The sequence below is a fragment of the Panthera tigris genome, chromosome X (genome assembly GCF_018350195.1).
Source record: "Panthera tigris isolate Pti1 chromosome X, P.tigris_Pti1_mat1.1, whole genome shotgun sequence".
NCBI classification, from domain to species: domain Eukaryota; kingdom Metazoa; phylum Chordata; class Mammalia; order Carnivora; family Felidae; genus Panthera; species Panthera tigris.
The window spans coordinates 51,668,625-51,693,520 of record NC_056677.1 but is presented as its reverse complement, the minus strand read 5'-3'; positions in this window follow the sequence as shown (position 1 = coordinate 51,693,520).

Here is a 24,896-nt window from a genome sequence, read left to right as displayed (position 1 = left end):
TGAAAGCATGAGGGGATCTGAGGATCAGTCCCCGTGGCAAAACAAAAATAAACACAAAAATACAGGCCTACTTGGCCAGAAATCCTAGTACTGAAAGACTCATGCAGAGAACAACCAGCATACAGGGAAGACTATCCTGCTGAAGAGCCAGAGGCCTTTTGGCCAAACATATGCCACAGTCACAGGGAATGGACCAGAATCCCCAGTTGAGGGCCCAGGGTATGACTCTAAGACACCCACATGGAATGGAGCCCAGGGAGGGCTCAGAGTGAAAATAGAGCAAAGGGGTGACAGTGGATAAAGGGAGGGCCAGAGTTCTGCATCAGGGCTAAGAATGAGATCATGTGAAGAGTGAGGTGACTAGCACCGTCATCCCCAGCTCACTGACTGGTGACTCAGGAATGAGAAACACCTGTGGGCTTTGGCAAACGGTGCTGTCTGTAAGTTCCATCTGAAAGCCCTGTCACCAAGAAGCCTGCCCAGATTCGTCTTCCTTCATCATCGGAGGGAAAGACCTGGCTCTGGTGTGTGTCCTGCCCTTGCCATTGTTCCAGAGGGGTAGCAGTGATACAGCTGTAGCAGGGATGCACTCGTGGCTGATGGGCAAGTATTTGGAAGTGGGACTTGGTGCAGTATTCCATACAAAGGTACTTTCTGTGCTGACCAGATACTGGAGCATCCTGCCCACATGAAAACCTGCTTTTCTTCCCATTAGTGAGGGGAGGGAGGTCAACTGGCTACCCATGCTCATGCAAACCCTAGCCAGCTAAGCAACACCATGTGCTCCAGGATGGAAGGGCCAGGTTTTCTCTGGGAAATTAGACCCAGAGAGCCTTCACTTTCCTCAGGAACTGACTGGGAAACTTGCACAATTCATGCAGCCATGGCTGTGTAAGTGGAACACACACTAATGCTCCTGGAACGTGAATGGAGACCTAGCTAGAAAAGCATCAATGGCATGGAGATGAATATGAGCAGTGCCAAAGTTCTGCATCTCCAAAGGAAATGGCACCCATCTAGGAAAGATATATCTTTTCTTAATTAAATCTCAATTCCAACAGGAGGCCAGCTCCCTTCCTCAAACCTCCGGCTTGCCTACACACAAGCATTATCCACTGGGCACCTGTAGATACCCTAGGCCTAGTGATGTCCACAAATCCTGAAACCCAAATCCCACGCCCCCTGTGGCCAAATCTCTTGCACGCTCACCAGGATTGTACGAGACTCCTCACTTAATGAGAAATGATATGACTCTGAGACACTGACTCTGACAAGATTCCAGGGAGAAACTTGTTGCCAAAGAAGAGCAATTATTTACTCTTGCTATAATAACCGGCTAAGCAACAAGAGCTATGGGACAGAGGGTCAGCTGACCCCTGGGACATCAGATTCTGAGAGCCTTCTATTGACTCAGGAAATGACTGGAAACTCACCTCCAATCCTTGGAATTTGCGTGTGGACAGGGCAGCTCTATGATTTTGGTGGGTGACTGTGGCCAAGTGAGAAAAGCAGCAACGGGATAGGAAGTTGAGTCCAAGCTCTGCATGGTTCAAATCAAAGAAGGAGATATCTCTACCATCCCTTCATCTTCTCCCACACAGGACGCAGGATCCTCCCCAAACCACTGGCTTCAACTACCCTCAAGCATTCTCCCTGGGTATCTTCACATACCCAAGGTGTGGGGTTGGCCACAAATTCTTAAACGATCTTGAGGAGGACCCAAAGTAAAACCTATATCACCATCCAAAGGACACGGCCAAACCCCCAAGCTGAAAGAAGAGGATATTCTTCTAACACACTGACTCTGGATAAACTCCATGCAGAAACTCTTTGGACAAAAAAGGCTAGGTGATGGAAACAGAGACACAGGCTCTCAGAATTCCTCATCACACTTAAGATTTGGAGAGTGTTGAGAATGAAGTACCCAGCACGGTCTCCTATCAAGCTGCTTGTATCTGGAAATAGAAATGCCCATGGACTTAGGCAAAGGGAGCCCTCTGAAAGGGCACACCTGAAAGCCCTGTCAGCAAGAAACCTCCATTCATTCTTTTGGAGCCAGAGATTTCCAGCTATGTCTGTCCTTCCAACTTTTTGTAGCAATTGATGGAGGCAACAGAATTTGAGGTGTCACTATTGGGTTCTCCTGGCTCTTGCTCAAGAGTCTTGAACAAGGACTTAGTTCCCTATTCCTGGAAAAGGCTCTTCTTGTACTGACCATGGCCTGGTCCATACTGCCTACGTGTAAACTGTGTGTTTCCCAGAACAAGGGCAACTCAGTCATCCAGCTCAGGGAGGAAAGATGGCTCCCCTTCACATCCCATACCACAGCAAGCCAAGCATCACTCAGGGATTAAAGGCCATCTTTCCTTTGTTCGATCAGAGCCTGAGAGCTCTCGAGCACAGGAGCAGAATGGGAGTTTGATGCCTACCCAGGGGTTCCAGCTTAGTGAGTGATGGCTGTGTGGCTCCTGAGGGGGGGAATCAAAGTCAGAAATAAAACAAGGGGAAAGAAATAGGCCCAAGGGGGGGAAAAGTTTGACATTTCCAGTGGAAATTGGGACCCACTTGGAAACAAGACGTCTTCCTCCATTGTCCCTTTGTCAAAAGGAGGCCAGCTCTCTGCCCAAATCTCTGGCCCGCCCTTCACACAAACATCCGTTTTGGGGCAACTACAGATCCCTGGGCCTATTGAGAGCCACATACTTCTGAAACACAATGAATTAATGAAGATGGAGCCCTGTGGGAAAATCTCTCCAACAGTAACAAGGACTGGGTCAGACTCCCAGATGGAAGGCAGAGGACATGATTGTGAGACACTGACTCTGCACGGATTGTGGGAAGTACCCTGTTTCTAAAAATGAACAAAGGTGTGTGATGGTGATAAGGAGGGCCAGAGCCCTTCAGAGATAGGAAGGGGATTTATATGGAGAAAGAAGTGCCCAGCACCTGCTCCTGGCAAACTGGCTGTGGGAAGAAGAAACACCTGAGAACTTATGCAAAAGAGGCCTCTAGAGTCTGCATCTAGGAGCCCTGGGAACAGCAGGCCTGCCTTCTTCCTTCAGAAGGACCTAGAGAGCTCTGGGACTTTTTCTGCTTTTCTTGTTTTCCCAGCACTGAAAGGAGTGAGCAGTGACAGTGCTGTAGCCATGAGATGCTTCCCAGCTGTTGTTCCAAAGTGTGGAAAGGGGCATTGGGGCCATCTTCCTGTAAAGGGCTCTTTCTGGGCTGACCAGCTTCTGGAGCCTCCTGCATGTGTGAACAGTTTGCTTTTCAGAAGGAAGTCCCCTCCATCAGGCAGAGTAATGAGACCAGCTGGCTCCCTTTCCCCCACCCCTTGCTACAAACAGCCAATCACCAAGCTCAGGGATTGGAGGGCTATTCTCCTTTCAGATATCCCATGCTCATGGGTGTCACTGAGTGAGGGACTGAGTGGGTACCGAAAGTCCATCCCTTGGTGCCCTCTGTGTGAATGCCAGCTCCATGGCTCAAAAGGGTGAACAAAGACTGAGTCAGAAAGACTGTCAGCAAAAGGGACTGGCTGAAGCCAGGACCAAAGGGAGTTCGATATGTCCATCCAATGGGAATGTGATCAATGTGAAAAAGACACGTTAAACTTCATTTCTCCTAGGCCCAGCAAGGAGGCCAGCTCCCCTCTAATACGGCCTACCCAGCTTCCACCCAAACAGTTCTTGGCTGGACCCCTTCAAATGGCCTAGGGCTCTGCATGTCCACGGAGTCCTGAAACCAAAATGCCAGGGCCACTTTGGCTCAACCTGTCACACAGACACAAGGGTTGGTCCACATTGGACATTTGCAAGCCTGAGGTATTATTTTGACAGACAGAATTTTATGGACCCCAAGATGAACCTTGATGGAAAATAAAGCACTCTCATGAAACTCGATACTCCTAGGGTCACAAGTCTTTGTTCAGGATGAGAATTGCGTGATGTTTAGAAAACACTGACCAGCACAATAGAGGGGCAAGCAGGCTTGGTCAGGAGTCAGAAAAATCTTTTGTGGGTTTCAGCTACAGGACTACTCCAAAGGATGCCCCTTGGAGCCCTGTGAGCAAGAGAGCCTCATTCTCCCTTAACTAATAGAGGGAAACTTCGGCTTTTGGTATGTTTCTGCCCATCGTATCAGTAGATAGGGGCAGCAGTGACTCTGAGGTATGAAGAAGGTGCTTCCACGCGATGATCAAGAGGTGGAAATGAGGCCTTAGTGCACTGTTTTTTTCAAAAGGTGTTTTGTGCACTGATCAGGTCATGCAGCAAGCTGCACGTGCACAGACTGACTGTTCTTCTGAATGAGAGTATCCCCGTCAATTAGAGGTGGGAGTCAATGTGGCTACCCATTCCCTGGTTACTGTACCCTGCTGAGCACTGAGAGCTCAGGGACAGGAGTGCTAGCTGTCCTCTCAGACATCAGAATCTTAGAGCCCTGCATTGTGTCAGGAACTGCCTAGAAACTCACCTCCAATCCATGGACATTGGTTGTGTATGGGACAGTCCCATGGCCTTGGTGTGTGAACTGAGACCACGTTAGAAAAACAGCAATGGGTTGGTAAAGACTCCCAGGTCAATCAAAATCCTGCATTCAAATGGATACGGGTCAAATCAAGGAAGGAGATGTCTATCTTCCCTACTGTCTTCCCACACATGAGGCAGGATCCACCCCTAACCTCTGGCTGAGCCTACCCACAGGTATTCTGCCTCAGTGCCTTCACACACCCTAGGTTTGATGATGTCACATCATTCTGAAACCAGATTGAGAGGGGCCTATCCATTGCAAGACCTATCTCACCATCACAAGGACTCCATCAGACTCACAAGCCAAAAGAAGAGAATATTCCTCTAGGACAATGTCTCTGAATACATTCCATTCATAACCTTATTCAAAAACAGGGTTATGGGTGGACATGGAGACACAGATGGCCAGAGTTCTTCATCACACATGAGATGTAGGAAATGTTGAGAATGAAGTACCCAGCACAGTCTCCTATCAACCTGGTTGAATCTGAAACAAGAAGTGCCTGTGGGGTTAGGCAAAGGGAACCCTCTGAAAAACTGACTACACCTGGGAGCAACTGTCAGCAAGAAGTCTGCATTCTTTCCTTAGGAGCCAGAGATTTCTGGTTATGTTTCTCCCTCCCACTTTTTCTATCAGTTGATGGAAGTATCAGTGTGTGAGCTGGAGCTACTGAGTTCTGCTGGCTCTTGCTCAGGAGTCTGGAACAGGGACATTGTTCCCTATTCCTGGAAAGGGCTTTCCCCATCCTGACCACCTCCTGGCCCATACTGCCCATGTGCAAACTGCTTCTCAGAATGAAGGCAACTCAATCATCCAGGTCAGTGAGGTAGGCTGGCTCCCCCCACCTTCCATACTACAGCAGACCTATCCCCAAGCACTCAGGGACTAAAGGCCTTCTTTCCTTTGTTACTTCAGAGCCTGAGAGCTCTCACTGAGCACAGGAAGAGAGAGGGAATTTGTGGCCTACCAAGGAGTGCCAGCCAAATGAGTTACAGATCCATGCCTCCCATGGGAGAAAAAAAAATGGCCCAAAATGCACCAAGTGGAAGGAAATGGGCACGAGAAGGGCCAGAGCTCGACATTCTCCAGCAGGAATGGGATCCACTTGGAAAGAGGATGTCTTCCTTTCTTTTCCCTGGGCCCACAAGGAGTCCATCTCCCTGCCCAAATCTCTGGCCCAGTCTACACACAAACGTCTTCTGCTGGGCCCCTTCAAATGCCCTGGGCCCCTGAATGACAACATACTTCTGAAACCCAATTAATGAAGGAGCCCTGTGGCAAAAATCTCTCCCACAGTCCCAAGGAGTGGACAAGTCTCCCAGGTGTAAGGCAGAGGAGACGACTGTGAGACACTGACTCCGAACAAATTGTGGGAAGATCCTTATTTCTACAAAAGAGCAAAGATTTGTAAAGGTGGATAAGGAGGGCCAGATCTCTTCAGAGTTTGGAAGGGGAATTATATGGAGAAGTAAGGGCCCAGCACCAGCTCCTGGCAACCTGGGTATGGGAAGAAGAAACACCAGAAGCTTTAGGAAAAGCTCCCTCTAGCATCTGAATCTGGGAACCCTGAAAGCAACAAGCCTGCCTCTTTCCTTCACAGGGACCTAGAGAGTCCTGGACTTTGCTTTTCTTCCTTTTCCCATCATTGAATGGAGTGAGCAGTGACAGTGCTGTCACCATCAGGTGTTCCCCGCTGTTGCTCCAAAGAGAGGAAAGGGGCATTGGGGCCCTCTTCCTGTAAAGGGCTCTTTCTGGGATCCTGAGCTACTGGAGCCTCCTGCTCCTGTGTGAACTGTCTGCTTTTCAGAAGGCAGGTCCCTCCATCAGGCAGAGCAATGAGGCAAGCTGGCTCCCCTCCCCACCTCTTGCTGCAAACAGCCAATCACCAAGCACAGGAATAGGAGGGCTATTCTGATATTCGGATATTTGGGTAGCCGATACTCATGGCTGTCATCAAGTGTGGGACTGAGTGGGAACCCGATGCCCACCCCTTGGTGCCCTCGGAGTGAGTGCTGGCTCCATGGTTCCTAAGAGTGAACAAAGACTGAGTCAGAAAGACATTAAGGGAAAGTGAATGGCTTCAGCCAGGACCAACGTGTGTGATATTTCCTTCCAATGGGAATGTGATCAATGTGGATGGGACATGTTAAACTTCATTTCCCCTAGGCCCAGCATAAAGGCCACCTCACACATAATATCTCTGGCCCAACCTCCACACAAACAGATCTCAGTTGGACCCCTTTCCATGCCCTAAGTCTCTGGATGTCCATGTAGTCCTGAAACAAATCTGCTGGCCCTTTAACCTCAACGTGTCACACAAGCCACAAGGGCTGGTCTACATTGTTCATTTGCAAGGTGGATCTATTACTGTGCAAGACTGAATTTGTTTGGAGCCCGAGACAAACTTTGATGGATAAACAGCAATGTCATGAGACTTAAGCCTAGGGCAAGAGTTCTTCATTAAGGATGAGAATTGGATAATGTTTAGAATAAACTGACTAGCACAATACATTAGCAAGCTGGCTTGCTCAGAAATCAGAAGACTTTTTGTGGGATTTGGCTACAGGAGTTGTCCAAAGGGAGCCACTTGGAGCCCTGGGAGCAAGAGACCCACATTCTCCCTTAAGGAGTAGAGGGAAACAGTGGCTTTTTGTGTGCTTCTGCACATCATATCAGAAGATAGGGGCCCGAATGACCCTGAGATATGAAGAATGTGCTTCCATGGGAGGATCAAGTGGTGGGAACAAGGCTTGGTGCAGGATACATTCAAAAGGCTTTTTGTACACTGGTCAGGTCATGGAGCATGCTGCACTTGCCCAAGCTGTCTCTTCTTCTGCATGAGGGTATGTCCATCAATTAGGGCCGGGGGTCCATGTGGGTACCCATTCCCATGATACAATAGCCTGCTATGAACTGAGGGCTCAAGGACAGAATGTATAGGATAGCTCTCTTCAGCGATATCAGACTCTGAGAGCCCTGTCTTGACTCAGGAATGTTCTGGAACCTACATGTTCATCCTTGGAACTTGCTTGTTTACAGGAAAGCCCCATGGCCTTGGTGTGTGAAGTGAGGTCAAGTTAGAAAAGCAGAAATGGGATAAGAATGACTACCAGGTGAGTCAAAGTTCTGCATTCAAAAGGCCACTGATCAAATCGAGGAAAGAGATATCTTCCCTCACCCTCTAAGCACACCTGACGCAGAATATACCCCTGATTTCTGGCTGAGCCTGCCCACAAGCATTCTGCCTGGGAACCTTCACACACCTTGGTTTGGAGATGGTCACATAATTCTGCAGCCAAATTGAGAGGGGTCCACTGCAATACCTATATCATAACCACAAGGACACCACCAGACTCTGGTGCTGAAGGACGAGGACATTATTCAAAGACACTGTCTCTGATAAATTCCATGCAGCACTGTTTTTCAAGAAAATGATAAGTGGTGGACATTGAGACACAGACTGCCAGAGTTCTTTCTCACACATGAGATGTGGAGAATTTTGAAAATAAGTACCCAGCACAGACTCTCCTATCAACCTGGTTGTATCCGGATTAAGAAATGCCTGTGGGCTTAGGCAAAGGGAGCCCCATGAAGGAATATGCCTGGGAGTCCTGCATTCTGATTTTAGGAGACAGAGATTTCTGGCTATGTCTGTCCCTCCCACATGTTCTATCAGTTGATACAGGCCCCAGTTTTGAGCTCTAGGTATTCGGTTCTGCTGGCTCTTACTCAGGAGTGTGGAACAAGGAAATCATTCCCTGTTCCTGAAAAGGGCTTCCCCTGTGCTGACCCTCTCCTTTTCTATACTGCTCATGTGCAAACTGCTTCTCAGAATGAAGGCAACACAGTCATTCAGGATAGCAAGGCAAGCTGGCTCCCCTTCCCCTTCCATATCACAGTAAGGCAGTCACCAATCTTCCAGGCAATAAAGACCATCTTTTCTTTGTTAGTTCAGAGCCTGAGAGCTCTCACTGAGCACAGGAACAGAGTGGGAGTTTGATGCCTACCCGGATGAGCTACCTGAGTTTCTGATAGCTCCAGAGCTCCTAAAGGAGACCAAAAAAATTGTCGAAAATACAGCAAGGTGAAGGAAACGGACACAAGGAGGTGCAAAGCTCGACATACCAGTGGGAATTGGGATCCACTTGGAAAGAAAGTGTCTTACTTCGTTTTCCCTTGACCCAGGAGAAGGCCAGCTCCTTGACCAAATCTCTCGCCCAAACTACACACAAACATCCTCTGCTAGGACCCTTTCATTGGCCGCCCTGTGGCCAAAATCTCTCCCAGTCTCAAGAACTGAGTCAGACTCCCAGCTTGAAGGCAGAGGATATGACCGTGAGACACTGACTCTGAAAGGACTGTGGGAAGAACCTTGTTTCTACAAGAGAGCAAAGATGTGTAAAGGTGGATAAGGGGGGCTTAGAGCTCTTCAGAGATTTAAAGGGGAATTACATGGAGAAGGAAGTGTGCAGCACTAGCTTCTGGCAACATGGCTATGGGAAGAAGAAGAAACACCAGAAGCCTTAAACAACAGCGCCATCTAGCGTCTGCATCTGGAAGCCTTATCAGCGACAGGCCTGCCTTCTTCCTTCAGAAGGACCTAGAGAACCCTGCACTTTGCTTTTCTTACTTTTCCCATCACTGAATGGAGTGAGCAGTAACAGTGCTGTGTCCGTCAGGTGCCCCCAGGTCTTGCTCCAAAGTGTGGAAAGGGGCATTGGGGCCCTCTTCCTGTAAAGGGCTCTTTCTGTGCTGACCAGCTTCCGGAGCCTCCTGCTCCTGTATGAACTGTCTGCTTTTCAGAAGGCAGGCCCTTCCATCAGGCAGAGCAATGAGGCAAGCTGGCTCCCCACCCCCACCCTTTGCTACAAACAACCAATCACCAAGCTCAAGGATTGGAGGGCTATTCTCCTTTGGGATATCTCATGCCCATGGCTGTCACTGAGCACGGGACTGAGTGGGAACCCAACGCCCACCCCTTGGTGCCCTCTGCGTAAGTGCAAGCTCCATGGCTCCTAAGGTTGAACAAAGGCTGAGTCAGAATGGCTCAGTAAAGGAAAGGGAATGGCTCCAGCCTGGACCAATGGGAGTTCAATATTTCCATCCAATGGGAATGTGATCAATGTGGACGGGACATGTTAAACTTCATTTTCCCTAGTCATGAAGGCCAGCTCCCCCCTGATACATCTGTCCCAGCCTCCACACAAACAGTTCTCAGCTGGACCCCTTCGAATGGTGTAGGGCTCTGGATGTTCATGAAGTCCTAAAACCAAAATGCCAGGGCTCCTTTGGCTCAACCTGGGCCACAAGTCACAAGGGCTGGTCCACACTGGATATTTGCAAGCTAGTGCTATGACTCTGCACAACTGAGTTTGTGGGGATCACAAGAGGAACCATGGTGGAGAAGTTCTTCATTAAGGATGAGACTTGGGAATGTTTAGAACAATCTGACCAGCACAATATATTAGCACGCTGACTTGCTCAGGCATCTCAAGAACACTTTGTCGACTTGGCTAAAGGAGTACCTCAAAGGATGCCCCTCGGAGCCCTGTGAGCAAGAAGCCCTCATTATCCCTTAAGAAATATAGGGAAGCCTTGGCTTCTGTTGTCCTTCTGAACATCGTGTCAGTAGATAGGGGCACCAGTTATTCTGAGTCATGAAGAATATGCTTCCCTGTGATGATCAATAGGTTTGAATGAGACTATGGTGCACCATTTATTCAAAAGGCTTTTTGTGTGCTGATAAGTTCACGAAGCATGTTGCACATTTACAGTCTGCCTTGTCTTCCAAATGAGGGTATCTCAGGGAATTAGGGTGGGAGGTTCATGTGGCTACCCATTCCCACGATACTGTGGCCTGCTATGCACCAAGGGCTCAGGGACAGGCATGCTAGCTGTCTTCTCAGGTATCCGACTCTGAGAGCTCTGCATTGACTCAGGAGAGGCCTGGAACCTCAACTCCAATCCTTGGACCTTCTTTGGTATGGGACAGTCCCTTGGTCTTGGTGTGTGAACTCAGAACAAGTTAGAAAAGCAGCAATGGGATCAGAATCACTACGAGGTGAGTCATGGTCCTGCATTTCAAATGGGCATTGGTCAAATGTAGGAAATAGATATCTGCCTTCCCTTTACGTCGTCCCACATGGGAGGTGGGATCTGCCCCTAACTGGTGGCTTAGTCTACCCACAAGCATTCTCCCTGGGCACCTTCAAATACCTTAGGATGTTGGTTGGCCACATTTCTGATAGCAAATTGAGAGGGGCCCAAGTAAAACCTATCACCATAACATGGGCACTGGCAGACTCCAACTTGAGGGAAGACAGTATATCTCTCACACACTGGGTTTAAACAGAACCTTATTTGTTTTTATTTCAAGAAGAGAGTCAAGTTGTGTTAAATGGAGACACAGAGTGCCAGCTTTCTTCATTAGAGCTGACATATGGAGAATGTTGAGACAGAAATAACCATCACAATCTCCCATCAACCTGGTTGTATCAGGAATAAGAAATGCCTGTGGGCTTAGGCAAAGGGAGCCCTCTGAAGGACTACACACAAGAGCCTTCTCATCAAGAAGCCTGCAGTCTTTCTTCAGGAGCCAGAGATTTCTGGCTTTGTCTGTCCCTTCCAGTATTTTCATCATTTTTTGGAGGCAGCAGTGTTTGAGCTTGTAGCTATTGGGTTCTGCTGGCTCTTGCTCAGGAGTCTGGGACAAGGACTTCATTCCCCATTCTTCGAATGGGCTCTTCCCATGCTGACCCACTCCTGGTTCATATTGACCATGTGCAAACCGTCTGCTTCTCAGAAAGAAGGCAACTTGATCGAGCAGGTGACTGAAGCAACGTCACTCCCCATCACAACTTTTATACCAGGGCAGGCCAAGCACCACCCACCCACTCAGAGACCATCGTTTCTTTGGTATAGCAGAGCCTGAAAGCTCTCACTGAGCACAGGACCAGACTGGGAGTCTATGGCCTATCTCAGGGTGCCAGCTGAGTGAGTGACAGTTCTGTGGCCCCTATGTGTGAACAAAAATTTATTTTAAAACACAACCATGGGAAGAAAATGACTAGGAGGTGGACCAAAGCTCGATGTTCCAAACGGGAATTGGATCAATCTGGAAAGGAGATATCTCACTTCATTTCTTCTTAGCCCATAAAGGAAGCCAGCTCTCTATCTTGCAACCTCTGGCCCAGCATACATACAAACATTCTCCACTGGGCATCTTCCAATGTCCCAGGCCCCTTGATGTCCATATACTTCTGAAACCAGATGAAGGGGTGGTCCTGTTACAAAACCCATTGCACACTCACAAGGATTTCACCACACTCTCCACTTGAAAGCAGAGGCTGTTCCTCTGAGAGACTCACTTGGAATGAACCCCAGGGAGAAACTCCTTTGAAAATAGAGCAAGAGGTTCAAAGTAATAGTTGGCGTGCTAGAGCTCTTCATCAGGGATGGAAATGGGGCACTGTTGTGAATGAAGTGACTAGCACTGTCTTTTAGCAAGTTGACTGTCTCAGGAATTAGAAGCAGCCATGGGCTTTGGTAAAGGGGCCTCTCTCCAGGTCACACCTGAAGCACTGTCATCATGAGGCCTCCATTATTCCTTCAAATAGAGAGGGAAAGCCCTGGCTTAGTATGTTTTTCCTGCCAACCCATCGGCAGATAGGGGCAGCAGAGATGTAGCAGGGTAAGGGTGGAGCACTGGGGTGTTGTGTTTCTTAGGTGTGTGGTGTATAGAAAGGGTGTGTGTATGTGGTTTATAAGCAGTATGTCTCTGGTGTATGTGTGGTTGTGTGCATTTTTCTGCATGGTATATGTTAAGTGTGAGTGTGGAATATGTGTGCTGTGTAGGTACTGTGGTGTGTGTGTGTGATGTTTGGACTGTGTGATGGATATTTAGTGATGTAGTATTTATGTGTATTTATGTGATGTAGTGGGTTGGGTATGTTACATGTAAACTGTGGATGTCATTTATATATGGGGTGTGTGCCCCATGCAATTTTTAAACAGTATAAAATGTTGTATATAGGAGGTTTGAATGTGTGTGGTACTTGCAGTATGTTGTGGTATGTTCTCTCTCTGTGTGATATGTTTGGTGTTTATGTGTTCCCTAGGCACTGTGGGAGGTTGAAGTGTGGTGTTTGTGGTGTGTAAGATGTAGGTTTGTGGAGTGTGTTTGGTGTGTAGACCTTGGTGAGTGTTGGCTAAATGTTGGTTGTAGTGCGGTGTATGTGAAACAAGATGCTACTTTGCTATGTTAGTTGAGAGGAAGTTTCTCAATATTGTTGTTTCACAGAGTTGAGGATATGACACATTCCTTAGAGTTCCTTGCATAGGTTTTCAAACACTTCTAACATAGTGAAACAAGATGTTAGTTGAAAGATGGTTTCTCCATAGTTTTATTTCAAGGAATTGAGTGTATGGTACTGTCATACATTTAGGCCTAGATTTTCAAACACTTCTCAGTTGGGGAAGGAAAAGGTTATTTGAAAGATGCTTTCTCCACAATGTTTTTTCACAGAGTTGAGTATATGGAACTTTCCTTATTCTTCCCCGCATAGGTGTTCAAACACTTCTCAATGAAACACTATGTTAGTTTAAAAACGCTTTCTCCAGGGAAGATGGCGGCATAGGAGGACACTGGGCTCACCGCGCGTCCTGCTGATCACTTAGATTCCACCTAAACCTGCCTAAATAACCCAGAAAACCGCCAGAGGATTACCAGAACGGAGTCTCTGGAGCCAAGCACAGACAAGAGGCCCACGGAAGAGGGTAGGAAGAGCAGCGAGGCGGTGCGTGCTCCACCGACTGGCGGAAGGGAGCCGGGGTGGAGGGGCAGCCCGCCGGCCAAGCAGAGCCTCCGAGTCTGGCTTGCAAAACCGGAGGGGCCAGACAGAGTGTGTTCCAACAGCAAGTGGGACTTAGCATCTGGGAAGTCATAGGTTAACAGCTCTGCTCAGAAAGCGGGAAGGCTGGAGGACAAAGGGAAGGAGAGTTGCTGAGCCCCAGGAAGACAAATCTCAGTTTGGTGGGGAACAAAGGCGCTGGCCAGCGCCATCTCCCTCGCCCATCCCCCAGCCAAAATCCCAAAGAAACCAGTTCCTGCCAGGGAACTTGCTTGCTCCCCGCAAACACCCAACGCTGTGCTTCTGCAGAGCCACCCCTCTGGCAGAGGGTCTGACTCCGTCCCACTGACACAGGGCCCCTCCTGAACTGGATCACCTAAGGAGAAGCGAGCTAAGCCTGTCCCTCCTGCCCCCATGCACCTTGCCTACCCACCCGAGCTAATTCGCCAGATCCCCAGCACCAAAAGCCTGGCAGTCTGCAAGTAGCCCAGATGGGCCACGCCACCCCACAGTGAATCCTGCCCCTAGGAGAGGGGAAGAGAAGGCACACACCAGTCTGACTGTGGCCCCAGCATTGGGCTGGGGGCAGACATCAGGTCTGACTGCGGCCACGCCCACCAACTCCAGTTATACACAGCACAGGGGAAGTGCCCTGCAGGTCCGCACCACTCCAGGGACTATCCAAAATGACCAAACGGAAGAATTCCCCTCAAAAGAATCTCCAGGAAATAGCAACAGCTAATGAACTGAACAAAAAGGATTTAAATAATATAACAGAAAGTTAATTTAGAATAATAGTCATAAAATTAATCGCTGGGCTTGAAAACAGTATAGAGGACAGCAGAAAATCTCTTGCTACAGAGATCAAGGGACTAAGGAACAGTCAGGAGGAGCTGAAAAACGCTTTAAACGAAATGCAAAATAAAATGGAAACGATGACAGCTCGTATTGAAGAGGGAGAGGAGAGAATAGGTGAACTAGAAGATAAAGTTATGGAAAAAGAGGAAGCTGAGAGAAAGAGAGATAAAAAATCCAGGAGTATGAGGGGAAAATTAGAGAACTAAGTGATACACTAAAAAATAATATACGAATAATTGGTATCCCAGAGGAGGAAGAGAGAGGGAAAGGTGCTGAAGGTGTACTTGAAGAAATAATAGCTGAGAACTTCCCTGAACTGGGGAAGGAAAAAGGCATTGAAATCCAAGAGGCACAGAGAACTCCCTTCAGACGTAACTTGAATTGATCATCTGCACGACATATCATAGTGAAACTGGCAAAATACAAGGATAAAGAGAAAATTCTGAAAGCAGCAAGGGATAAACTTGCCCTCTCATATAAAGGGAGACCTATAAGACTCATGACTGATCTCTCTTTTGAAATTTGGCAGGCCAGAAAGGATTGGCACGAGATCTTCAATGTGATGAACAGAAAAAATATGCAGCCGAGAATCCTTTATCCAGCAAGTCTGTCATTTAGAATAGGAGAGATAAAGGTCTTCCCAAACAAACAAAAACTGAAGGAATTCGTCACCACTAAACCAGCCCTACAAGAGATCCTAAGAGGAATCCTGTGAGACAAAGTACCACAGACATCGCTACAAGCATAAAACATACAGACATCACAATGACTCTAAACCGTATCTTTCTATAATAACACTGAATGTAAATGGACTAAATGCAACAACCAAAAGACATAAGGTATCAGAATGGATAAGAAAACAAGACCCATCTATTTGCTGTCTACAAGAGACTCATTTTAGACCTGAGGACACCTTTAGATTGAGAGTGAGGGATGGAGATCTATTTATCATGCTACTGGAAGCCAAAAGAAAGCTGGAGTAGCCATACTTATATCAGACAAACTAGACTTTAAATTAAAGGCTGTAACAAGAGATGAAGAAGGGCATTATATAATAATTACAGGGTCTATCTATCAGGAAGAGCTAACAGTTATAAATGTTTATGCACCGAATACGAGAGCCCCCAAATATATAAAACAATTACTCATAAACATAAGCAACCTTATTGATAAGAATGTGGTAATTGCAGGGGACTTTAACACTCCACTTACAGAAATGGATACATCATCTAGACACATGGTCAGTAAAGAAACAAGGGCCCTGAATGATACATTGGATCAGATGGACTTGACAGATATATTTGAAACTCTGCATCCCAAAGCAACAGAATATACTTTCTTCTCAAGTGCACATGGAACATTCTCCAAGATAGATCATATACTGGGTCACAAAACAGCCCTTCATAAGTATACAACAATTGAAATTATACCATGCATACTTTCAGACCACAATGCTATGAAGCTTGAAATCAACCACAGGAAAAAGTCTGGAAAACCTCCAAAAGCATGGAGGTTAAAGAACACCCTACTAAAGAATGAGTGGGTCAACCAGACAATTAGAGAAGAAATCAAAAAATATATGGAAACAAACGAAAATGAAAATACAACAATCCAAACGCTTTGGGATGCAGCAAAGGCAGTCCTGAGAGGAAAATACATTGCAATCCAGGCCTATCTCAAGAAACAAGAAAAATCCCAAATACAAAATCTAACAGCACACCTAAAGGAAATAGAAGCAGAACAGCAAAGGCAGCCTAAACCCAGCAGAAGAAGAGAAATAATAAAGATCAGAGCAGAAATAAACAATATAGAATCTAAAAAAACTGTACAGCAGATCAACGAAACCAAGAGTTGGTTTTTTGAAAAAATAAACAAAATTGGTAAACCTCTAGCCAGGCTTCTCAAAAAGAAAAGGGAGATGGCCCAAATAGATAAAATCATGAATGAAAATGGAATGATTACAACCAATCCCTCAGAGATAAAAACAATTTTCAGGGAATACTATGAAAAATTATATGCCAAAAAACTGGACAACCTGGAAGCAAGGGACAAATTCCTAAACACCCACACTCTTCCAAAACTCAATCAGGAGGAAATAGAAAGCTTGAACAGACCCATAACCAGCGAAGAAATTGAATCAGTTATCAAAAATCTCCCAACAAATAAGAGTCCAGGACCAGATGGCTTCCCAGGGGAGTTCTACAAGACGTTTAAAGCAGAGATAATACCTATCTTCCTCAAGCTATTCCAAGAAATAGAAAGGGAAGGAAAACTTCCAGACTCATTCTATGAAGCCAGTATTACTTTGATTCCTAAACCAGACAGAGACTCAGTAAAAAAAGAGAACTACAGGCCAATATCCCTGATGAATATGGATGCAAAAATTCTCAATAAGATACCAGCAAATCGAATTCAACAGCTTATAAAAAGAATGATTCACCATGGTCAAGTGGGATTCATTCCTGGGATGCAGGGCTGGTTCAACATTCGCAAATCAATCAACGTGATACATCACATTAATAAAAGAAAACATAAGAACCATATGATCCTGTCAATCGATGCAGAAAAGGCCTTTGACAAAATTCAGCACCCGTTCTTAATAAAAACCCTTGAGAAAGTCGGGATAGAAGGAACATACTTAAACATCATAAAAGCCATTTATGAAAATCCCACAGCTAACATCATCCTCAATGGGGAAACCTGAGAGCTTTTTCCCTGAGATCAGGAACACGACAGGGATGCCCCCTCTCACCGCTTTTGTTTAACATAGTGTTGGAAGTGCTAGCATCAGCAATCAGACAACAAAAGGAAATCAAAGGCATCCAAATTGGCAAAGATGAAGTCAAGCTTTCACTTTTTGCAGATGACATGATACCATACATGGAAAATCCGATAGACTCTACCAAAATTCTGCTAGAACTGATACATGAATTCAGCAAATTTGCAGGATACAAAATCAATGTACAGAAATCAGTTGCATTCTTATACACTAACAATGAAGCAACAGAAAGACAAATAAAGAAACAGATCCCATTCACAATTGCACCAAGAAGCATAAAATACCTAGGAATAAATCTAAACAAAGATGTAAAAGATCTGTATGCTGAAAACTATAGAAAGCTCATGAAGGTAATTGAAAAAGATATAAAGAAATGGAAAAACATTCCCTGCTCATGGATTGGAAGAATAAATATTGTCAAAATGTCAATACTACCCAAAGCTATCTACACATTCAATGCAATCCCAATCAAAATTGCACCAGCATTCTTCTCGAAACTAGAACAAGCAATCCTAAAATTCTTATGGAACCACAAAAGGCCCCGAATAGCCAAAGTAATTTTGAAGAAGAAGACCAAAGCAGGAGGCATCACAATCCCAGACTTTAGCCTCTACTACAAAGCTGTCATCATCAAGACAGCATGGTATTGGCACAAAAACAGACACATACATCAATGGAATAGAATAGAAACCCCAGAACTAGACCCACAAACGTTTGGCCAACTCATCTTTGACAAAGCAGGAAAGAACATCCAATGGAAAAAAGACAGTCTCTTTAACAAATGGTGCTGGGAAAACTGGACAGCAACATACAGAAGATTGAAACTAGACCACTTTCTGACACCATTCACAAAAATATACTCAAAATGGATAAAGGACCTGAATGTGAGACAGGAAACCATCCAAACCCTAGAGGAGAAAGCAGGAAAAGACGTCTCTGACCTCAGCAGTAGCAATCTCTTACTCGACACATCCCCAAAGGCAAGGGAATTAAAAGCAAAAATGAATTACTGGGACCATATGAAGATAAAAAGCTTCTGCACAGCAAAGGAAACAACGAACAAAACTAAAAGGCAACCAACGGAATGGGAAAAGATATTTGCAAATGACATATCGGACAAAGGGCTAGTATCCAAAATCTATAAAGAGCTCACCAAACTCCACACCCGAAAAACAAATAACCCAGTGAAGAAACGGGCAGAAAACATGAATAGACACTTCTCTACAGAAGACATCTGGATGGCCAACAGGCACATGAAAAGATGCTCAACGTCGCTCCTCATCAGGGAAATACAAATCAAAACCACACTCAGATATCACCTCACGCCAGTCAGAGTGGCCAAAATGAACAAATCAGGAGACTATAGATGCTGGAGAGGATGTGGAGAAGCGGGAACCCTCTTGCACTGTTGGTGGGAATGCAAATTGGTGCAGCCACTCTGGAAAACAGTGTGGAGGTTCCTCAGAAAATTAAAAATAGACCTACCCTATGACCCAGCAATAGCACTGCTAGGAATTTACCCAAGGGATACAGGAGTACTGATGTATAGGGACACTTGTACCCCAATGTTTATAGCAGCACTCTCAACAATAGCCAAATTATGGAAAGAGCCTAAATATCCATCTACTGATGAATGGATAAAGAAATTGTGGTTTATATACACAATGGAGTACTACATGGCAATGAGAAAGAATGAAATATGTCCCTTTGTAGCAACGTGGATGGAACTGGAGAGTGTGATGCTAAGTGAAATAAGCCATACAGAGAAAGACAGATACCATATGTTTTCACTCTTATGTGGATCCTGAGAAACTTAACAGAAACCCATGGGGGAGGGGAAGGAAAAAAAAAGAGGTTAGAGTGGGAGAGAGCCAAAGCATAAGAGACTGTTAAAAACTGAGAACAAACTGAGGGTTGATGGGGGTGGGAGGGAGGGGAGGGTGAGTGATGGGTATTGAGGAGGGCACCTTTTGGGATGAGCACTGGGTGTTGTATGGAAACCAATTTGACAATAGATTTCATATATTGAAAAAATAAAAATAATTAAAAAAATCTGAAATCATTATTTGACTCTATGCTAACTAATTTGGATGTAAGTTAAAAGAATAAAATTAAATATAAAACAATAGAGACAGAGAGACACAGAGCATTAGTGGGGAAGGGAAGAGAGAGAGGGAGACACAGAGTCCAATGCAGGCTACAGGCTCTGAGCTGTCAGCACAGAGCCCGATGTGGGGCTCAAACCCACAGACCATGAGATCATGACCTGAGCCGAAGTCGGACACCTATCCAACTGAGCCACCCAGGCGCCTCTATAAAACATTTTAGTTACTTGATCAAAAATAAAATATATCTCAGCATACCAGTTCTAGTTTATCTGCATTTATTTTATAATTAAAGAAATTTATTTCAGGACCAATTAATTTTTATGTAAATGGCTTGGTGTTCTATCCACACTGTAATGCATGACATATAGATTCTGCTTTTGTAAGTTTTTAAAAAGGAAATCATATTCTAAGGTGCTAAAGCAGGGAGGTCAATGATATGGCGTATCCCATGGTGGGCAGCCCATGATCAGTGATACACTAGGCACATCCAGATTGTGTTTAAATGAAAAAGAAGAAACACATCTGTATCCTGTTTGTGCCACTTTTTCTTGGACATCTACTACAGGTGCCCAAATATAACCCTAAGCAAAGCAAGAATTTCACCATTGGAGCACTGTGTGACTTTGGAAAGGATCTATGTCCTTCTGATGGACAGATCTCTGTATGCCTAGCAGCTGAGGAAAGTGTGGAAGCAGACTGTATGATTCTGAGATATAGTGCTTCTGCCTGGTTGACATCTATGTCCTCTATTCTGGGAAGAGTAGGTGGTAGTGGGGTGGGGTGGTTGCTTCAGACCTACCTCTTGAGTAGAGTTTTGTTGCATTACCATTCCTCATAAGGCAGGGAGCACAGTCATGCGCTGTAGGGTTAGCGATGTCCCACGTACCTGGTGGTGGACACAGACATGAATTTTCTTCATTGGCTCCAAACATTTGTCTGTTTTATGCAGGGTTTTATGCCTGTCTAAAGTAAAGTGGTACTGTATAAAGTATACACATGTGGCTGAGTACTCCCCACATGACACCCCATCCAGTGTTACTGGAGCCTGACATCACATCCACTTGAGAACTGGCGTTTGTAGTTATGTATCCAATCTCTTACTGCATAATGGTTTGACCGATGTGATCAAGAGAAAGGACTGGCCCAGATCACAGGAGGTGGGAAGAGTCCAGAGGATAAAGCTGGGCTCTGCCTTTTTAGGCCATGGCTCAAACGCCTCCCATCATGTTTGCTTTAGAAATTAGAGACTTTAATATTCTGGGAGGAATCATGCCCACTTGCTCTACATGTGGGGTCATTTTATAATCCAAATCCCCACATGTGCACTGGCACACACATACTGAAAGTGTGTTCAAGAAAGAGTGGACACTGGGGAAGTGACAAGTGAGAAAGAAGAAAGAGGTTTGAGAGAGCTCTACCATGGGGCAGTAGCATCCATTTTCATAGCTGCATGCTCAAAGGTCCAAAGATGAGCAAGGGATTCCTGAAGTTCATAGGTTTCTTCTGGACCCAGGGCCACCCTTGGCTCAAACTCCAGAGGAAAGGACTAGGGTCCTGCAGCCCAACTCTGTGCGTTCCTGGAATTATGATGAGCTAACTCCCCTTTGCTGAGACAATAGCTACATAAGGAAAGGCTTCAGTTTTCTTCTGTATAGTGCTGTGTTACCAAAGGGTTTATCCAGAGTTCAATATAATCATAAAGTGTCAATTGGCCCTGGCTCTCCATCAATGCCTCACTGTGTTCTGATATATTAGAGCAATGCTTATAGTTGTTGGAAGCCTTTCAGAGCCTAGAGAGACTTGAGGACTTGGGTTGGTGAGGAATTGGGGTAGAGAAAAACAAGTCACAGCATGGTACACTGAGTCTAGAGTCCAAGTACAATACAAGACCTTATTGGATGCCCAGGGTCATCATTTTGTAATAGGGGAGTCATTTTATTGGCTGACATGAGGATGTCTCATGAATAAAGAGGATAAACTGGGGATGGAGACAGAAAGGGGACTGGCAGAATCCTGATATCCCTTGCACAGCCCTGGGGCCTGTAGGTCCTGAGCTATAACATGGGACTTTAAAGGGCCATTGCCTTCATGTCAGCCGTGTAAAGACCCTGATATTATTTGGTGGCTTTTCTGCCTCTAGTTCCAGTGCTAGTGCTGGACACCAGAGAACAGGTAACCTCCTGTGTTAGTGATACCCACTGAGTTTTGCTGGAGAAACTGAACCAGGGAAAGGTCATGCAGAGGTTATTCTGGATTTCCCCTGCCTCAGTTATAACATGTTTCCCCTATTGCAGTTACCTCCACAGAATAAACTGGTCAAAATCTAGATGGAGTGTTCCACGGTCCTTGTCTTTGTTCCTTCTGTAACTGCTCCAAGTACTCACCTTGGGCTAGAGGATCTGGTGGGCCTAAGTGCAAGGCTTACAATGATAAAGTAGTCCCTGCCTGCCAGGTCATCAGTCTGGAGTGGAGATGAACCGAAGTATAAAATACAGAATATGTGGGAAAAAGAGGCAAGAACTGTAACAGTGAAAATCATGAGTGTGCTGTGAGGACAGGCTGGTGAGTCACTGGAGTGTATGAGAGGCTTCACTGAGGTGACATTTGCTGGGGCCTGAAGGATAAGAGGGAAACATACGAAATGTACGAAGTGCATCTGAAAGAAGATTGTTGGTGGTGTAGAGAGTAGGAGACATAATTGAGTTGGCCCAGAAAACTTGATAAAGGTGGAAAATGTGTCTGTGGGATCCTGAGAGGGCGGGAGGAAGCAGAGCATAGACCAGATGCTGGGGTCTAGTAGACTGTTAGTTATCCATTCCTCTCTGACAGAATTACCCAAATACCTTGAATCTTGAAACTACAAATATTTAATTGCTCACAATTTTTGTGGGAGAGGAATCCAGGCACAGCATAGGTGTGTGGCACTGTCTCAAAGTCTTTATGAAGCCAGGACTGTGGTTTCAAATGAGACTCAACAGGATATTACTTTACTCCCAAGGTCACTCACATCGAAATGTCAGAATTCATTTTGAACTTAGAGCCTATTTCAATCTTTTAACCTGGGAACTTGTTTGTTTTTCTCTTGTATAGGGTTCTCATATGGTAGTCTATATTAAGTGCTTGATTCCCCATGTCCAGGGGTACAGGAGAGACAGAGGGAGGACATGAGGATGGAGATCATAGAGAAAGAGAGAGAGAAGGGAAGGATAGAGAGATGGAGAGAAAGAGGAGTAGAGAGTCATAGAGAGAGATGGAACAAACACAGAAGAAAGCAAGTATGAAGAAAGTGACAGAATTTGTGTCATGAATTCTTGAAAATGAACCCCCATCACTCCGACTGTGTTGTTTGTTAGAAGCCAGTAACTAACAGCTTAGAGGTTTCACAAGGAGTGAAGTTTCCTGGCTTAACATGTATCACAGTCTGCATCCCATGGGGATGTCGAGGAGAGTGTGTTGAGCAGGCTCACCCCAGAACTGAGAACAGTGGCTACATTTTGGAAATGGATGTAAGTGACGAACGTCAAGCCTCACTCATCATTAGGAACGACATGAGAGCCCTTGTTGTGCATTAGAGATAAGGGCACTCATTTTTCAGTAGTGAGAGGGGCCTCGACTCTTTTACTGGAGTGTGATTGCTGCCATGATTTCAGCTGCCATCAACTTTGATTCCGGTGAGAGTGGTCTGATTCCAGAAACCAAAGACAGTGATTAGAGGTTTGCACAAAGAATTCATATAGGCATATGTCATCTCTGCTTTGACTCTAAGAGCCCAGAATGGGACAACTCCTTCTCAGATGGAGAGGATCTGTTTCCTCTGCAGCAGGACATGATACAATCATTTACAATGGTGGTGTCAGACAGAATCTCACACCCTTAAAACCCTTTAATGGACCATGATCAAGTGAATGGGCTGTTAAGATTTTTTTCCTGTTTTAATTTAAATTGTAGTTAGTTAACATATTGGTTTCAGAAGTAGTATTCAGTGATTAATCACTTACATACAACATCCAGGGCTCATCATAGCAAGTGCCCTCCCTAATGACCATCAGTCATCTAGCCCATCTCTCACCTATCTCCCTCCATCAACCCTCACTTTGTTCTCTATTATTAAGGGTTTTCCTTTCTTCTCTTCCTCACTTTCCCATACTTTAAATTCTGCATACGAGTGAAATAGTATTTGTCTTTCTCAAATTGACTGATTTTGCTTAGCATGATACATTCTAGTTCCATCCACATAGTTGCAAGTGGCAAGATTACATTCCTTCTGATGGCTGAGTAATATTCTCACCAAAATAAAAAGCTTCTGCAGAATGAAGGAAACTAAAATGAACTAAAAGTAAAAGCAGCCAATGGAATGGAAAAAGATATTTGCAAGTGACATATGCGATTAAGGGTTAGTATCCAAAATCTAGAAACAACTTATCAAAATCAACACCCACAAACCAAACAGCCCAGTTATGAAATGGGAAGAAGACATGCATAGACACTTTTCCAAAGAAGACTTCCATATGGATAACCGACACATGAAAAATGTTCAACATCACTCTATAGGGAATGCCAAGCAAGACCATGATGAGATACCACCTCACACCCCTCAGAGTGGCTAAAATTAACAAAACGAGAAATAACAGTTGTTTTGTGAGGATATGGATAAATGGAAACACTCTTGTAATGCTAGTCAGAATGCAAACTGGTGAAGCCATTTTGTTATTTTTTTTTTTAAGGAAAATAATAGCATTCCTCCTTCTACAGTTACTTGTTCTCGTTTCTGTGTAATTGTGAGGGCACTGTCAGCAGGTGAAGTTTATTCCATATGATGAGTAGAATAAAAAAATGAAAACAAATATAAATGTATATTTATAAATATGGAGGGGGTTTACCAGTTAAAATGGAAAAAAAAAGTTTACCCAATGAAATAACCAAATATACACTGTGATTCCACTTCATGATTTTATGTATTTTATGCCTTTCTTTCTTTCTTTCTTTCTTTTTTTCTTCCATGAGGAGTCTGGCTAGAGGTTTATCAATTTTATTGGTTGTTTAAAAGAGCCAGGTTCTGATTTCATTGATCCCTTCTATTGTTTGTCTTTCTTTCTTTCTTTCTTTCTTTCTTTCTTTTATTCTTCCTTTCTTTCATTTGTAGGTTTCTATAACATTTATATCTACTCCAATCTTAATTATTCCTTTTCTTCTACTGATTCTAGGTTAGTTTGTTCTTTTTCTAGCTTCTTTAGGTGCAAGATTAGGTTGTTTACTTGATATTTCTCTTGCATCTTGAGGTAGGTGTGTTTTGTTATAACTTCCCTCTTAGAATCGATTTTGCTGCATCCAGAAGTTTTGGACCATTATTTTTTCATTCTCATTGTTTTCAATGAACATTTTAAAAAGTTTAATCCAAGTTAGTTAACATATAGTATAATAATGATTTCAAGAATAGAATTTAGTGATTCATCACTGACATGTAACACTCAGTGCTCAACCCAACAAGAGCCCTACTTAACACCCATCACCTAGTTAGCCCATCCCCTCCACCGAACACTCCACCAGCAACCCTTACGTTGTTCTATGTATTTAAGAGACTCTAATGGTTTGTTTCCTTCTTTTTTTTATCTTCTTCTTCCTTCCTTTCCCCTAGGTTCATCTGGTATGTTTCTTAAATTCCACACAGGAGTGAAATCATATGATATTTGTCTTTCTCTGACTGGCTACTTTCGCTTAGCATAATACACTCTAGTCCAATATACATTGCAAATGGCAAGATTGCATTCTTTT